This window comes from Pithys albifrons, chromosome 6 (assembly GCF_047495875.1).
Source record: "Pithys albifrons albifrons isolate INPA30051 chromosome 6, PitAlb_v1, whole genome shotgun sequence".
Classification (NCBI taxonomy): Eukaryota; Metazoa; Chordata; class Aves; order Passeriformes; family Thamnophilidae; genus Pithys; species Pithys albifrons.
Genome location: NC_092463.1, coordinates 47,343,315 through 47,361,638, shown reverse-complemented (window position 1 = coordinate 47,361,638; position 18,324 = coordinate 47,343,315). Strand labels below are relative to the sequence as shown.

General features: G+C 42.9%; 1 protein-coding gene across 6 annotated transcripts in view; it reads right to left on the bottom strand.

Moving 5' to 3' along the window:
* Positions 1 to 18,324, bottom strand: part of TSPAN4 (tetraspanin 4) — a 437,423-nt gene that overhangs the window by 310,568 nt on the left and 108,531 nt on the right. Inside the window, exon 2 of one of the 6 annotated variants that reach the window (XM_071558755.1) lies at positions 5,130 to 5,289. The exons of the other annotated variants lie outside the window; for them this stretch is intronic. The gene's annotated coding sequence lies outside the window, so the exon portion shown is untranslated. The remainder of the gene's footprint in view (positions 1 to 5,129; positions 5,290 to 18,324) is intronic. 6 annotated transcript variants of the gene reach the window in all.

The window sequence follows — 18,324 nt, the reverse complement described above, 5'->3', positions numbered from 1 at the left end:
AACAATCCTACCTATCCCTCTCTTCTCACTATAATGCTAAGAACTTACTGTAAAATGTTAAAAACACTGCACTCCAAGATATTCAGTCAATGAACACGACCAAAGATCAGAATTTCATCTAGTGAAATAAATAAAAACTATTACCCTGTTTACATTTGGCAGCTCAGGCCTATAACTCTGTGATGTTCAATTAGCCAACAGCTTTGAATAGGCATTAGCATCTTAAATAATCAGTGGCGTTGCACACAGAACACTACTATTAATTTTCTGACTATGGTGCAAGCTTCCAAAAGAAATAAAACAAATCAAAAACAAACTACAAAAACCCCAATACCATAAACTTGGTTCTCTGGGCAGCAGTTTTTCGGTCAAAGACATTAGCACAAAAATGTCTCTACACAGCAGATCCTACCCATGACATCAGAAAAAGAATCCAAAATATCTCACTTGTATTTAGCAAGCCAAAGAGATTGGATAAGAAACTGCACACTGCCTTTGAATTACCTAACCAGTGTGAGCTGTGGCACTGATTCTGGAGTAACACTGAAATCCCCGCTCTTTAAGAGTGTGTTCTAGGTTCACTGGCATTCAGAGGAGACAAAAGGTCTCCACAGCCCTTTGCTTTGTGGATGTTTGGAGGTTGGGTTTTTTCCTTCAGCTGAAATTACTTGCAAAATACAGTCTTTTTAGCTCAAACCAGAGGCTCTTACTAAGAGTAAGTTCAAGCCCTGCTGGCAGTCATGTGGACAGTCATGAACAGTCTCAGCTCCTCAGAGCTGCTTCCTCATTCCAAAACGCCGCGATGTCTGTTTAAATGTGGGCATGGAGAACATGAGTACTTACACAACCTTCAAGAGAAAGAAGAGCCAGGACATAACTAAGCTACATTATATTATGAAGATTGGACATACCAAGAGTGACTCTTCCCTATAGTATCTCAAACTGCAGATGGAGGTAGGACAGTATTATAAACATAGCACTAATATTTTCCTTCCACGATTTTTTGTGACCTTTGGTAGATCTCAGCAGACATTTCTCCCATCTGTGCTAGTTTCAATGTACCTCTTCTGTCTCCAAGACAGCCAGGCAGGAACAAAACCAGAAGTCAAAACATCTGTCTGCCTGTGTTACCCACAGAAAAGAGTGACTTTTTGCTTGAGAGACCATAGCACCACAAAAACATTGGCAGGAGGCCTGGATCTGCCAGGCTTTGTAGCTGGCTGTGTGAGAGGGACAGATCTGACAAGGGCAACCATTTCCAGGACACGAGCTGCAAGCACACAAATGGGTTTAGGGACAAAAACCAGTCACACAGGAATAGAACCGAGCAATAGGGGGACAACTCTGAAAGGGAAAGATGAAGCTGCGGCAAGATGAAAGGGAGCAGGAGGGCTGGAGCTATGCAGAACAAGATTGGCAGCATATCTGGGGATTTAAAATTAGCCTTATGCTGATCTGACCAGCCTTGACTGCATTTCAGCTCCCACACAAACACCCTGACACTCTTGGCCAAGGACAACCCCTGTTGAGGGCATGTAAATCAGATGGCAGCACTGCCCCTCCTTTCTTCTCCTGCCTGTCACCCTACAGCCATCAGTCCCCTTGCAGGGCCCAGCACAGAACAGCTCCTGCTGGAGGACATTCCCAAAAGTAAGAGTGACCAGGGATGAGCTTGGGGAGCAGGAGAGAGCTGGCCAAGTGTCAGCCTCGTGCTCCTTTCTCCAGGGTACATTCTCACTCCTGAACAGCAGCAAAACCCCCTACATGTCCTTTCCCTTCCTCTGTCAGCCAAGATCACAAATCAATCTTGTTTGAGTGGCACAAGCAGCTACCCAGGTCATAGTACACCCATCCAAGTCCATGTCAGCTCTTGCACTGCTGGGAAACAATAAAAGGAATAAAAATATTGTTCTGCATCTGCAAGGAATAAAACATTGAGACAGCAATTTTCAGGCACCAATGCATCCCCTTCTCTCTCCTCTCCTCTCCTCTAGTCCTATTCCTGTTGTACTTTCATGTGCCTATCACTGCAAACAAAACATACACGCCAAGCTAATGAAAAGTCTGAGCTGTGGTGTGTGGGTGTATAAATGAGCCAGCATGGCCCCTGTGTGCATGGAGTAACTGGAGGAAACACATTTCCAGACCTGTCAAGAGTCATTTGTTTTAGAAGGAATAAAAGATAGCTGGCTTATTTTTACCTTCAAGCAAGAAAGAAATTTAAAAAAAAATAAAGAGAGAAAGGAAAATGTATTAATAACTAAAAGGTAAGAAGAAATTTCTGACAGGTGCCCTCCTTCCTTTCGTTATTAGTGTGATGGATGTGCTGGGAGAACCCAGCTGCTTGTACAACCTAGTGCCGTACAACAGAGAGCTCAATGCAGTCCCCTCCTGGCAGTAAGACAGGAATAAACAAGAGAAAAGAAACATTCAGGGGAATAGAGAGATCTGCCCGAGGTGGCAAACATCTGCAGCAGAGTCACAGGAAATCCTAGCCACAGGAAATCCAGATTCCCTATATATACCTCAATGCTGCAGCTATCAGATGCTCTACTTTCCTGCAGTATCTCTACAGCTGCCTGATCTCCTTCTCACAAATGCTGCCTGAGCTCCTGATAACACTGCAGAAGCTGAGAGAGCAAATATCCAAGCTGTAGTGAAGGACAGGAATGCACTCTATCATCATTAGGTATGTTCTCCAATTCACCTGTAAAACCAAATGATTTGGCAGGCTCAAGCATCATTTACAAGAGTCATGTACTGTTTTTCTCAGTGCTCCCTGGCCATCAAGTATTTTGAGGGGAAGACAGTTCAACAGAACTATAGAATTATTTAGGTTAGAAAAGACCTTTAAGATCATTGGAGTCCAACCATAAACCTAATGCTGCCATGCCCATCACTAAATCATATCCTTAAATACCTCCAGGGATGGGGACTCAACCACTTCGTGGGCAGCCTGTTCCAATGCTTGATCACCCCTTCAGTAAATAATTTTTTGCTAATATGTAATCTAAACATCCCCTGGCACAACTTGAGACTGTTCACTCTTCTCCTATCACTTGTTCCTTGGCAGAAGACACCAAAACCCATGTTGCTACAACCTCCTTTCAGGTAGTTGAGAGTGATAAGGTCCTTCATGAGCATCCTCTTCTCCAGACTAAACAACCCCAGCTCCTTCAGCTGCTCCTTGTAGGACTTGTGCTCCTTCACCAGTTCCATTGCCCTTCTCCAGACACGCTCCAGCACCTCAATGTCCTTCTTGTACTGAGGGATCCAGAACTAGAAACAGGACTCGAGGTGCAGCCTCACCAGGCCTGAGTACAAGGGGATGATCCCTCCCTGGTCCTGCCGGCCACAGTATTTCTGATACAAGCCAGGATGTCATTGGTCTTCTAGGCCATCTGTACACACTGCAGACCCGTGTTCAGCAGCTGTTTACCAGCACCCTCACAACCCTTGTACTGCGCAGATATCCAGCTACTCTGCCCCTGCCTGTAGCACACCATGGGGTTATGACCCAAGGGCAGGACTGAGCACTGAGCCAGGTTTAACCTCATACCATCAATGCAGGCTGTCCAGATCTCTCTGCAAATCCTTCCTACCCTCCAGCAGATTTAACACTCCCACCCAATTTGGTGTCACCTGCAAACTTATTGAAGGTGCCCTTGATTCCCCTCATCCAGATCACTGATGAAGATACTAAACAGGACTGTCCCCAGTACTGAGTCCTGAGGAACACCACTAGTGACCAGCCACCAGCTGGATTTAACTCCATTCACCACTACTCTCTGGGCTGGTCATCCAGCCAGTTTTTTACCCAGTTAACCTTCTGCTAATCCATAACTGCTCTTAAGAGGCAGTGAGCATTCTCTGATCCCATTGGAAAGCACTGTAATATTCCAGTGCATCCTCTGCCATTTCCAGGTTCAAAAGATCCTATCATCAGTCCTAAGTCCAGCATTTCTCTTCTGCGCTCTCTGCATATGGTCAGAGCACACATATCAGGGCTAAGGAATGAGCTGTCACCACATCAGCTACACTTCAGCTTAGACAGAAACACTTCCTGACTTCCCGCTCCAAGGGCTCAGGTCACCATCTGTTCCACCACAAAGCAGTGGCACCCAGGATGATGGAGGTTTGATACACACCAATGAAATCAAGCCGAAGACACAAATGAACTCTTATACTGTGACTCCTTGTTCTTTTTTAGAGGGTAAGCTGGATGCAGATACTAGCTAATACATAGATATTCAGATACACAAATAACACAAGCAATGCAGAGTTCCCAGGTTCATTCCCCAGGGATCCTGCTACTTTTGTCCTTTTTTAGGAAGAAGCAAAACTTAAAAACATCACATCTGACCATATTAAATGAAGATTTACTACTTAGCAGGGCTGTGCAAAGAAGTAGTCAACTGAAAGGTAATTTCTCCTAAATTATTTTCATGAAGGCAAAGGATTCTTTTTCAGTGCCTTGAAACATTAGGATAGAATTCTTATTGGCTCACTAATAGATCACAGTACTTGTCAGACTCAGGCTTAAAGCATGCAAGAGCTTGGGTAGATCCAGCACAAAATTATAAAATCAGATAGTCCTGATCTGGAGAAGTGTTTGCTCCCCATATCCTGGATTACTCAGGCAGTGCTACACTTGCAGCACTTACTAAAATCACCTACAATTAAATCCCAGTATACTGGGGATGGTCATGGATTCACTCTCAGCATTTGTCCATAGATAAACACAGATCTGTGTACCGTACCCCCAGTACTGTACCCTCCTAGATCTGTATTTTCAGCTCCAATGACCCGTAGATCCTCCTGCTCCCTTTTAAGTCATCACTGATGCTGGAAGTTGTTTTCTGATATGCAGCCAAAAAGTCAGGATTAACCAGAATAGTAAACTGTATGTCCACCTTATGTGAAGAGCCAAGACAATAAATCCTGTTGCAGGAAATCTCCTTGGATTTTTTTCAACACTGAGTGAACACTGGGGAGCCACTCAGCAGCTTTCTGTGGCCTGCTGGGTTTTCAACAGGTTTTAAGGGACTGGTTTATAAAAGCCTCCACTAAAGCCTAACTTAAATGAGGGAAACACCATAAGCAACTTGGGAGTGGACAGACATACTTACTGTCTCCGATAAAAGCTTCAACCTTTGGATACCTCAACAGTTTCAATACTTTTATCAGCCTGTGCCCACAAAGTCAAGTAGTACCACTTTCCTCATCTCATTCCTGGCAACATGAGGCATTGAGAGGCCACCTGAAATTTTCGGGGTCACACTGGAAAACCTGAAACAAAGAAAAAAAACTAGATGGGTGTTCTTGCCTCACCAGAATCATAACTGTTCTCCTGAGACTGTTACATCATAGAATCATTAAGGTTGGAAAAGGCCTCAAAGACCATTGAGTCCAAGTGTTAACCTACCATCACCTCTAAACCACATTCCCAAGTGCCACACACACAGATTTTTTCAACACTTCTATTGAGAACACAGTTTGGAACACTCTCTATTAAGTAACTTCCAAAAGGGAGCCTCTAGTGGTAAAGCTCTACCGTAAGTAAGAAAGAGGATCTATTTAAAGTGAAGTAGAAGCACACAACTTCCATCCAGCTGATAAGTTTCTACTGACAGGATGACGTTGTGCATTCTCCAATAGGAAATCCTCAAAGGAGGTTTCTTCAGGCTTTCCACTGCTGCCCAAGAGCCTAACCCTGATACACCAGCAGGAACAAACAACAAAGGTTTCAGTGTCCCCTCCATCACACACACACACACTCACCCAGCCTCTCTCTCTCACACAGATACCTTCACTTACTTTTCTTTCAAATAATAATAATAATGAAAAAAAAAATGTAGCCAGAGTTTCCCAACAATCTCCACAGAAGACAGGGTTATGGACCCCTTCCCAGATCATGGCAAAACACAGTTTGAAATCAGTTAATATCTGGTTTTCCCTGTATAACACGGAATACTGTGATTCTGTCTATGTTTTACATCTACTACACATTAGTGATGCAGGGGGAAAAGGGAAAGAATGAGGAATAAGGTGTTTTTTATTTATATCAGCTGACAAGGATACATTTCTGGAACACTTCCAGGGTAAAATTTTGGTTATAAGAATAAAGAACACAACTAAAACTCCATAGTTCTGCTGATTTCAGATTAAGGGAAATTACTGTTCTTACTTTATTAGAGCAGTAACTGGAGTACTCAGGCAAGATCACAGCACCATCCCACAGCACACAGGAAGGGCGCAACATAAGTACATCACGGGGAGAGGAGACGAGGAATGCAAGGTTCTGTGTTCCTGAGTAGCCCTCCTACCCTCAGGCCTACGATGCCTCACTATAACCCTTCATTTTCTACTACATAACTCATGTACTCCCTTAAAGGCAAGGGTTATTTGTGTTTGGGGAGGAGGGGGTTTCCAGGCTATCATGCACACACTTTCCCAGTACTTTCTGCTCTGAGACCAAACTTGTCCTCTTCTGCCACCATTCTCCAGTATTTTTCATGTGCCCTTCTTGTCTTTTCCCCAGTCATTCCCTTATCTCCTATCTATTCTGCTCAACTTTGATCCTGTGCTGCTCTATGCACCCCGAATGACCTCAGAAAGCTTGACAATACTCCACCCTCTTCTGTGTAATACTCTTCCTTTCAAGAGTCTGAGTTGCAGAACAGCTGAACTGCTACCCCTCAGCAGGTTTCCAGGGGAGCTAGTGGGTGCTCAATGCTTCAGGAAAAAAAAATGTTTCATTTGTTCAACTACATAACCAAAGGTACAGCCCAGCTTAATAGTATTAGTGTGGTTAATTTCTGCCTGCATGCTTGACTGGAGCCAGAGCTCCCATTCAGTTCCTACCTTTGTCACTGTCTTACTGATTCTGGGTAAACACCTGAACTTTTCTTCCTTGGTAAAACCAAGGCGGTTGCACTTCTGTCACAGAACTGCCTCAGATTTAATTCATTTGAGCTCACAGTGCTCTTTAAGTTCTTCAGATCAAAAGTTCTGGAAATTGCACAGTGCTGCAGTTATAGGAGACATGCTTTTGCATGACCATGAGATGAAGAGCAATCAATCATCAAGGGAAATGTGCTCTCCTGACACTCCTGTCCCTTAACATTTTCCACTTGGAATATAGCGTCGTTCACATTTCATTTCTATCCTCTGCTTTCCTTCTCTTGCTGTTGGAAGAAAGCATCTAGGTAAAGTCTTTCTGATTATAGCAAGAAAAGTCCTCGCTTCACAGTGACCTACTATCCCAGACAGCCTTTAGCAGCAATTCAATCATCCAAAGAAACCCTGGAAAGCACTGCTTGTGACACTACTATCAGGGAAATAAGGAACAGTCCCAGCAGCCACAAGGAAGACAACCACATAAACAAATCAAATTACAGTTTTCACTGTACACATTTAAAAAAAGAACATTCCTGAAAATCCTTATGCCTGAGCCAAATTTTATGCCTGCCAGAGGATTCTGCAATGCAGTGAGACTACCCAGAAATTGAAAGTTATTGTTATGTATAATTACGTGCATTCCAGGTTTGGTACTGTGATTCCTACAAGGCTGCTTGTCTCGCATACACACACACAAACCCAGAGACAAACCAGGCTTGTCCACTGGTCTCCATACCTTGCCCTCTGCAAAGTCAAGAGCAGCTTCCAATTACATGTAGTAGAAGTCCACATCCATGTCACAAATGTACTTCCTTGGGAAAGAGTACTTGAAGGAAGAAGAGCTAATCCCCCCACACACCTGAGTTATATGATATCTTAAATGTTTGACAGCATTCTGGTTGTTGGATTTAAATAAAAAACACATTGCAGGCTTCTTCCTAGGTGTCTTCTTTTGGTAAACTTTACCTGGGCTAGTTTCTGTGCCTTTCTCCTTTCCTGTTGTTTGTAATGGCAGATGATGATGAGCTGAACCCTCTTTTTGATGCAGATAAGGCTTCATTTCTGTGTCAGTTAAGGTCACTTCCATCTGCTCAGTCTTGTATCTCAAGGGCTTCAATTAATCATTGCCAGCTCAGCCAGAGACTGGGATCATCCATTTGCAATGGCTCTGAGTCTGGTTAAGAATCTCAATGCAGGCAAACACTTGCCAAGCTTTCCCCTGGTGCACATGCAGAAAGGCCTAGAGAGATATCCAGGCTCAGGCACATTTGTGGTTGCTGCCCATGCATCTCCAGCAAGGCCAGTGTTTTATCTCCCAGTCTTCACTGAGAAGAAAACTCATTTCTGCTGTGTATTAAACATTACTATACAGGAAGAAGGCTGGATATTGCAGGGCTGATTATACTGATTTGCAAAGGCAAAATGCTCTGTTGTGCCATATGCTGAGAGCACATGATGGACCTTGCGCTGCATGATTTGCTAGACTTTATGGCTACATGCACACTGGCTACAGAGTCTTCTGCAGGCTGAGCTTCAATATGGAAACTCTACTGCCTAACACACACATTTGGGCATGCAAATCCCTCTCTTTGACTTTTTTTTTAGAAGCAGCACAGATCTATTCCTCTATTTGGGGTAAATTCTTAAAGACTCAATCAGCCAAGATAGAAAACGCTGCTCAAAGTCATCAGATTACAACCTGTGTTCAGTTTTAGCAGGTTATCACCACTTCCTTGAACCAGGTCACTCTATTCAACTCCCAGTTCCCAAGATTTCAAAACCTATTCAGCTGTTCTAACACATTGTCCAGACACACAAAGCAGCAGGAGGCAATTCCACGAATATCAACTCTCGCTATTGAAGAATCAATATTAACTTAGTTGATTAGCATTGTTAGAAGGGCCAGGAAGGGAAAAAGGGAAGAGGAAAAAAAATTGTGGAGAAAATAAGGGCGTGGCAAGCCAGATATTTCTTTCCTGGGTTTTCTTTTTAGTATGAGAATGAGCTTTGTGATCAACATAAGCAAATTATATACCTAGATAAACTGTGCTAGATAAACAGGGGCCTCCTGGAAATTAGTTCCCAAATCCTGACCTGAACTCCTAACCTATCAAAACAGTGCATTATTTTGGATTTTTTGTTTCTGCTGCACAGGCTCCTAAGCGTTTGGGCACAAAGTAATGCTATCCAGGAAGAAACCTAGGGAAGCATGACATTTTGAGTTCCAGCTCAAGATTGCCATCGTACCACATTTGGCCAAGGAGCAAGCAAGAAAATCGTCTCTAAGCAGTAACTTAATAAATGCCAACGCAGTACCATCCATTCATCAATTGCCCCACTTCCACAAAGAGAAAAACTATGCTTGAGGAAGAGGCAGGATGATAACTCAAATGAAGAAAAAAAAAAAACAACAAAATTAAAACCTAATGCTGATAGTGAATAATCTATCGCTCTGAGGTACAGTAATCTCTTTGAAAAGCAAAACTGTAATCTGACACATCTGCAGTGACTTTCTGAAAGAAAAAAGAGATTTGAAGAATGCTTTGTCCTATGCTATCATGAAAGGTTACTGTTGAAAGTCAGTTGATAAAAATTAGTTGGTGCTGCCTCAGTTCTCAGCTGAGCAGCAAACCTGGAGTGAGACCCAAAACTTCGCACTCTCTCGGCAGTGCCGGCCCACATCCTGACCGTGCCCTGCTGCTGTGCAACACACCTGCTTCTCCTGTTCATCTTTGTTCCCTTCAAGAAGTCGTCTTAACAAGGGAAAAACAAAAGGACCACTATAAAAGCTGACAAGAAAGGATCCTGACTACTCTACATCCCTGACACTGAAGCTCTACCAACACACTCGTTACTAAATCAGGCTTTAGTTTAGGCATCTAGTTCACTGCTTTTTTAAAATGCTGGCTTCAAATCATTCCACTTCTCCTCCTACCCCACAGGTATGCCTGCCCTCAGTCAGGCCCACGATTCTCAGTGGGTGTCAGGTCAGCTCTTCACAAAGCAAGGTAATGAACAGGAGAGGGAACTGAGGCAGCTTTACCTTCCCATTACATCCCCTTCCCCAAACATGTTTTCTGTTGTTTTTTTCTCTGAAAAGGTAAGCCAGGTTGGTGCCCTGAGAAGTGTGGCAGCACATGCAATTGCGCAGAACAATGGATGGAGCTGCTGCTATGCCTTACAGGTGCAAGGCAGCCCAGCAGTAGCTAAAACAGGTATTGCTGTCAAAAAACTTGTATCACAGAACCACAATCATAATGAAGTAGTGTTTTATACTCATTTTGCAAAGAGTTTGATGACTAAAAAAGTGGCAAAACCAGGAACAAAGACTACTTGTCCTCCTTTGTCATGATGACTGATGATAATGTTGAAGTTAATAGTACTTTATGCACCCATCAAAATATTATCACCCCCAGGGGGGTACAATGTGGCAAAGATAAATGAGGAAATGATGTCTAGCACTGCATATTTGCTCCTCCAGTCTCCTGATTTAATACTGTGCAGGAGGGATGCCTTGCACTGAGCTGATGTGTGGCAGCCATGGATCTGTACAGTTATTTGAAGTAGTTCAAAGACAGCTGCCTGTTCCATCAAAAGCACCCACATGTGCACTAACAGTGCAAAAGGCCACAAATATATAGAACAAAAATGCATCGAAAATATCTGTTAAGGGTACCACATCCATTTTTGTAACAGATTATTTTGTGCACACAGGAGTCTGGGGAAAGCATGATTGTAAGGATTTAAAATTATCGGTTATGTTTTTCACTAGTGATTAGCAATTAGAAACTTCAGAGTTTTTACAGAACTGTAAGAGAGCCACTCATGTTAAATTCCAAAAATCTTTACCCTCTAATATTAGCATTAAATGATATTTAAATGGGAGAGAGAGATTAAGTATGCACTGAGCTCTCCACTGCTTGAAAAGCACTGATTAGCTGGCTCTTCCCAACACTATCCTTCTTCACCTTCCCATCCCAGCAAATCTGAAAAGCTACATGAACTCAGGCAGTCAGCCCACTGGCATTAATTATCTCCAAGGCTACTCTCACTATAGCGAGAGACACTTGCAACACCTATCTTTACACTGATAGTATCTCCTATACCAAGTCAACTGCAAAACCAGCTACTAAACCACATCTGTAGGTGTACAACAACCCCAGTGAAAGCTGCCAAGGAAACTCAGCAATGTACAGTAAGTCCTGCATCTTACATAAGTGCAGATTAACTATTTTTTTTTAACTATAATAACCATGAGAAGGAACATCATAAAAAAAAGAGAATGAAAGATCCGTAAGAGGTGCCTAAAGACAATGAAAATTGCAGTCTTTGTGAACTATTCAAATACATCCAGTTCTCATCGCGCGGCAGCCAGGAAGGCCCATTTATTTTGCATTAGGTTTTTATGGCGTGCTTTTGCCTTGAGCAGGACTTTTGAGCTGTGACTATCTGAATGGGGAAGATTTAAATTTAAAGAAGAGAGTGATTATAAATGTGTCATTTAAGTACATTACAAATATTATTGCAAAAGGTAATGCAATTCAGAAACTGCCTCTTTTCAATTAGTACAGAAGGTAGAAGCCAGGAGAGTCCACTCCACCGAATTAAAGCTCTGGTATAGCAAGCAGGGGAACATCCTTCCATAAAGCACAGTGTGTAAAACATGAACCCCGCCTTTCCTATCTACAAATTCACCCAGTGCTGTCCTTACTGGAGTGGTCTGGGGACACATCAAACAAGTGAAGTGTATGTGATGTGTGCTCCAGTGTGTGCAAAATCAGATTTCACAAAATAAAACATATTAATAAGACTCATGTTTATTTTGAGTCCAAGAGACTTTTTAGGTACTTCAGCCATTTGCTATGTCCAAAAGCTGAGATTATCAGCTCTTTCTTGGTATCTCAGAGTTGGCCTTTCAAAACTCCAAGCTCACATTCATATTTTCCATATGCAGTACACACAGGGCACTTGTTGGAAAGAGACAAGACTGATTCCCAATTAGCACTTATCTCATTAACAGTGGTAATAACTGAAATCACTCTCCAAGAAGTGTTCAATTTAAGAGGATATATAGTCATCTGAAATCTGGACCTAGAAGGATATGTCTGCACTATTTTCGTTATCTAGAGCCACATGTTAAATCTGTAATACAAGTCCTAAACCTTCAAAATGCTTGCAAATCTAGAATTAAAAATACTATTTGCTCTCCTTAACTTCAGTTGAACTGATGGTGATAAAACTATGCATAAGCACTAGAAATGATCCCTGCTAAATGTCCCATTTCATGCCAGAGGGGCAGCACATGTTTTCTCTCTCTAATCCAAGGAGACAGCAGGCTAATAAACTGTACTGGATATAAAGACAAAGGATACCAGAAGGGATCACAGGAAATACGTGGAGTACAGGAACACATGGGGAGGGTCCAGATGTGTTGGTCGACAAAGCTCCGGCTGCTGCAGTAGACCATGTTGAGAGCTTGTCACAGCTGAAAGGTACTGGCCACAAGGCCCAACTTGGTGTCACAATGCCAGTCCCTGTCTTTTGGTTGCTATTCAGTAAGAGTGTTTGAGTGTTACCCATTCCCAGTGAGAGGCAAGGTGAGTTAATGCATCAGTCCTGCTGTAGAACCACACCAGCAGAACAAAAGCATTTGGAGGATTGTGAAGTCTCATGTGTTAACCTGTTTAATACCTCTGCTAAAGACACTTCAAGAACAAGTACCCGTGACAGGTAGGTCTCAAGAAACTGCAGAGTCAGCTCAGAGGGAATTTGGTGTGATCGTTACTTGAAAACAGATACTGGAGGCAACTCAAAAATATGTGAAGACATCAACTGAAATGTTCCCTATCCTTTGAGATCATTCCGTTTTAACAATTGCATCCCCTTTTCCTTTCAATGAAGGTGGTTTTGTATTTCCTCTTCCCTCTCCCAAATAAAACACCAGATCATTACCAACTGCTATTACAGCTGGTATCAGTGAAAAGCTTCAATGCTTTATCTCTGTCTAGCATAGAAGAAATAAGGTCTAGATTTTGCGTATTTCCATACCTTACAATTTTCCCTACCTTCTCTTCCATCTAAGGTTATGTGGACATAAACTTAGATGAGCCAAAAAAATCTTCCACAATGACAATACATGACAGAGTGCACACATCAGCCCCAAAGGATGCCAATCTTCGCACAGCCCTTTATCCAACAAGTCTCTCCAGCCCATTTATATTCCATGTCCATGAGCTGGCAAGTTTCCCATCTGACACTGAAGCAACTTAATTTTCTTACAGCAGGTTGAGAAAAAAAATTTCCACCTCCTCTGATTTCTGTTCTGTGTTTAAATGTTCAGATATGCTGTATCAGTGATGAGATTCTGTGCCACAGTAATGAGAAAAATAGCTTGAACCAGAAAAAGACAGCGGTTTACGCCAATGGCCAAGCAATAAACAAAAGTAGGATTGCCTAAAAAGGCTAAGAGAGAAACAGGTGACCCATCTTCTACTTGTATGTGTTTATATTTATTGTCAAGGTATATTGTCATACAACCACAATTCCCTACATACACACACTTTTAAAACCCACCTGTATATTTAAAATGCTGTTCATTGTCCATGAGTGTCTTCGCAGGAAAGACTCATCTACTGGGCAGATATGTACAGGTTACACCACCATCACTCACTGCCAGGGACCCTATGTATAATGTCACACTTTATTTTTCCATATTGATTACTGCAAATAAATATATAAATCACAGCTCCCATTCTGTTTGTTGTGATGGACCATAAATTCCTCTGTAATCAATTGTCATCAATTTGTCATCAGCAACCTCGCTCTGACTTACATTTCCCAGCTACAATACAGCAGTAACAAATCTATGTCATACAGGGAATTCACTTGTTTAGATGAGAAGCAATTTGCCACTACCTCTACCATAAACCTCAAACACCTTTAAACTTAAAAGGACCAGAAGACCTCAGCAATCAAGGGAGAACCACCACTGATTAAGGACACATCCTAAGTAGGCAGATGAGAAGAGACTCTTAGAGTTTCGTTAGAAACAGCAAAGCAAAATATTAGTAAGTGTATTCAGTTCATTAGAACTGAATACACTTAATAACCTGGTATATGGCATGCAGAACGAATTTGGAGTAGAGTGAGTGGTGTTACGCACTTTCTGTCAAAAGGAAAGGATTCACCAGACCTTGACAAGGTGGCTTGCAATAAAGAGACGCAAATTGAAAGGACCATATTAAAGTGAGATGGGGAAAAGAACTTATGAATTAACAGAAACCAAAGCAACTATGGGAACTAATTTGTGCTGTGCAGGAACAGGATGGGGGAAAGGAACATTGAAAATCACAATAAGCAGTAGAGTGTGAGGGCTTGCAAGGAGATACTCCTCCTGCACAGAGAAATGGTCAGTGAACACTATTTGTAAGAGAGTTTGGGAGAAGCTTTGCTCCTAGAGTCTTAATGACGTAACTTCTTTGCAGATGACAAAAGCAACAAAAACAGTAATTCCTCTACTGTTCAACATTCGTGTTGAAATATTAAAATACACTTCAGTGCTACCTCTACTTCATCTCATTCTTCTCTTCCTTCCTTCTTAAGCATCTTGAACAAACAACAAATGGCTCAAAAATGATGAGCAGGGAATGAAATTTAACGAAAGAGTCATTAAACATTGGTACAGCGAACAATGGTCCTGAAACAAGGAGCCATAATTATTTTCCCCCTTTGAATAAGTCATAGAAGATAAAGATGAAAGACCTACTACATTTTCAGGAAATTTATTACTACTTACTTAGTGCACAATTTCAGGCATTGAAAATAGCTAGAGTCAGGAAGTTTTAAAGTCTGTGTTCTCAAAAGCAGAGCCACTTAAAACTGCATTTTGCACATTTAGGACTAAAATAAAAGTGCACTCCATGGGCTATTGATTTATTCCAGCCAGCCGCAACTTTAGAGAATACATCTCATTATAAAATGTCCATGGATGTTCTCCTAGTTCGTGGTTCATTTACAGATGATTATAGCACTGTTACTTCATACACCAGTGCTTTGTAATAAACAAAAGCGTTGCCCTAGAGGGGCTTCAGTTTAAGTGACATTTCTTCCAGGCACATTCTGTTTGAAGACGGTGAGAAACTGCAGGGACTCACTCAAGGACAATATTCTTACAAGGGAACCCCATCAATCTACCAGAAACCCACACATCAGTTTGTCCATGTGAGGCCAAATGACAAGTTCTTCTCCCAGAATGTGGACTTGCAAGGCTAGTGTGTCTCATAATGTACCTATCTCTTGGAAAGCTACAATTCACAGAGTAACTTCAAGAGCACAAATGGCTGAAAGTGAAACATCTCATTTGACAGATGTCACATCACCGGGTCAAATTTGACCTGAGCCCCCGGACTGACTACAATTATGGTTAGCAAGTTCTTGAGATCATTTATTCAAAATAAATTTAACCCTTTTCCCTAATACCCACCCAACACAGGAGATTAGGGAGCATTAACATTTTTCAGCTGGTAGGGGATCGCCATTGGGAGCTACTGCACAGATGCAGGGTGCAATTCCTGTTTTAGTGTGGTGGGGTGCCTGGAGTGGGGCTGGCACATGTCATCTGTCCTTAGGACAGTGTTGTAGTTTGGAATTATTATGTAAATTCTCTCCCCTGCCACTAACTGCCCATGCCAGTAGTTAACAAGAAAAGTAGTTAACTGTTGATCACTTGGGTGGGGGCAAGTTGGTCTCTTTTGTTCTTGGGGACTACACACGGCTGGGGGTGGTGTGTGTGTGCAGGGTTGAGTGGAAGCCGACTCACTGCTGCTCCCTGCCCCAGGACTGCTTTTGGCCGCTCGCTGCTGCTGCCTGCCCCAGGACTGCTTCTGGCCGCTCGCTGCTGCTGCCTGCCCCAGGACTGCTTTTGGCCGCTCGCTGCTGCTGCTGCCTGCCCCAGGACTGCTTCTGGCCGCTCGCTGCTGCTGCCTGCCCCAGGACTGCTTTTGGCCGCTCGCTGCTGCTGCTGCCTGCCCCGGGACTGCTTCTGGCCGCTCGTGTTTTTCTGCTTCTTGGACAAGGAACACAGGGGGAAGAGACAGAGTCCATCTGAAAGCTCATCACTCATCTGTCTCGCTGGAGAGGGTCTGGAAACTCACTCTGCGGCCAGGTGGGCTGTGACACTGACACTAAGTATAACTTTCCTCCCGGAGGAAAATCTGCTGGGGTTTTTTTGTTGTTGTTTTTTTTCTTTCTCTTGTGGTGTTGGGGAAGCGGTTTGCACTAGCCTGTTTACATATATATATATAGCAGTGAAGAACAGTTATCCTTCTTGTATTAAAATTCCTTTTCTTAAATTTGATAAAGAGTGGCATGATTATTGTGGAGGAGGCCCCCTCCCCCACTTGTGGGTAAACATTTTGGTTTTTCCCCTCAAACCAAGACACACAGCAGGGATAGAACACCCAGAGAGACATCTCAATGTTATAAATTGTGGTGGGAATGGACCACATGTCCCCAAGGAAAGAGCCACTCCAGTTGACATGCTTTGTGATCTAGGGTAAGACATCTCCCTGTAAAAATACAGCATAAGATTTAATCACCTTTTGTAAAGTGTTTTTAGAGCCTCAGACAACAGGCATTACCACAAATATGAAGGATTCGTTCTACAACTAACATATGCACTGTCCTATAAAAGCATTTCACACCACTAATGGCCTAAAGAGTGCACTTGCACAAAAGTTTTATCTTGTTTAATTTCCAGTGAAATACCCATTTTTTATTTAATTTTAATTGTGGTCTAAGTATATTTCTGAGATGGAACAGATTTGAAAGTTAAGTGGCTCCTGCTCCTACCACGGCGGCTGAGGGAACTGGGGTTGTTCTGCCTAAGAAAAGCAGGCTCAGGTGAGACCTTATTGCTCAATACAAGTACCTGAAATGAGGTTGTAGCAAGGTGGAGGTTGGCCTCTTCTCCCAAGCAACTAAAAACAGTAGAGGAGGGCACAGCCTTAGCTGTGTCAGGGGAGGCTCAAATTGGACATCAGGAACAATTTCTTCCCAGAAAGGGTGGTCAAGCATTGGAAAGGACTGCTTGGGGAGTGGTGGAGTCACCATCCTGGGAGGAGTTCAGGAAACAATTGGACGCAGCACTTAGTACCTTGGTTTAGTTGAAAAGGTGGTGGTGATGAGTGAAATGCTGGACTCCTTGATCTGGAGGTCTTTTCCAATCCTAATGATTCCATGATTCTAAGAACATAATTTATGTAAGAAATAAGGCCAATGAAATTATAAATTCCACATGACCATTTGGAAATCACAGTTCAAAAGAGAATAGAGGACACCCTCAGAGGTCTCTGTAGACCCCTGTATGAGAGCCACAGCAAACACACCTGTATTTTATGGAACAACACAAACAGCAGCTTGCAATATAAATCTCAGCCAGCAAAGTCCTCAAACTCCTAAGTTTATTTCATAATCAAATAGCCACGTCCAGCAGAGAGAGTTCAGATCAAAGTGTATAAAACTTGCAAATGAAGTAACAAAAACTAGCTCCAAATTATGAAGTTGTAAGGTCCTTGTACTTCAAGCTTCTTTGAGAACTTTCCCAAATAAGTCACATGGCCACCAGTTTGAAAGGTAGGGTTGGTATTTTTAACCATTCACGTGTCTCAAAGGCCTCTCTCTCTAAATGCAGTTTAGTAAGAGTGGATGCATGCAGGCCAGGTCCATGACTGCTCTGCAGGAAGCTTCCCTGTCTGACCACCCATGGGTCACTCTGGCAGTCACACTCCCACCACCCCAGACTTTCACTATTGGGACTGGAGCCCCTTTGCATCTGATGGCTCCAGTGACCCGACAGGTGCCCACTTGACTCTCTGCACACCCCACTCTCACACAGACATGGTTTCCTTACCAGCTCAACCCTGGGTTTCCCCCCGCAGAGTCCCAGACTCCTGCTCCTTTAAGATGTTTAATTGTGGTGCAGTAACACAGAGACAGCTTGAGCTGGTGCTTCCAGGGAGGGATCCCCAGCTAAAGAAATGCAAGAATTTTGTACCATTAGAATCTCTGTGCCTCGGTTGATGCCACTCCTCACATGCTCTTCACACCCCTGACATGTGCATCTTGGTCCAATGGTGATATTTAGTATGGGGTCTTCACATTGTTTATTTGGTTTTACAGACTTTCAGGCCAGTGCCACAGGTCCCTGTGCCCTGTGTTGTCCAAAGGGTTGGTACCAGGTCATAGCACCTGGCCTGGGGCTCCCAACATCTCTCCCCACCCAGGACACAACCTGCAGCTCACACTGCACTGCACACTCAGCTACTGGCACTGTGTTCCTCAATATTCACCATGACTGTGCCTTTTATGTATATGTTTAGCATAATCTCCAGCAACATACAGATGTATTGTATATATTAACAACCA